We start from the raw sequence: 533 nt of genomic DNA on the forward strand, positions 1-533 counted from the left end.
GGAGGAGGTGGTGGTGGTGGTGGCTGCAAAAGGGAGGGGATTGGCTGGGAGGGAGGGAGGGAGCGAGCGAGGGAAGGATGGATTGGAGACGGGTCATGGCGGGGGGTCCAAAATCACTCCCTGGATGTGTGTGAAATTACCCTGACAGTTAGACTGCACGGGCAGGACAAGCGTCAGGAGGAAGAGAGACGTACAGCGGGCGACCACATTTTCACACGCTGCAAGAGAATGTATGGAAGCCGGAGAAGCCTGAGAATATGTCGCCCGCTAACGGCAAAACGCTCCAAACATTTGTCTTTGTTGTACGAGGAGCAGGAAAAAGACACTCGAGGGGAAGAGATGAACACAAGCACAGGCCTGATGAGGCGTGGTTAATTGAGTTTTGTGCAGCATGGCGGGGTCAGGGGTCAGCTGAGCGACAGACTCCCCTCGAGTGGCGACTCTGCCAAACAATAGCTCATTAAAGCAGAACGCGTCTCACACACACACACACACACACACACACACACACACACACACACACACTCATACAA

The sequence above is a fragment of the Seriola lalandi genome, unplaced genomic scaffold (assembly GCF_002814215.2).
Source record: "Seriola lalandi dorsalis isolate HSWRI2012SDOR001 ecotype SW California unplaced genomic scaffold, Sedor1 jcf7180002050048, whole genome shotgun sequence".
Lineage (NCBI taxonomy): Eukaryota > Metazoa > Chordata > Actinopteri > Carangiformes > Carangidae > Seriola > Seriola lalandi.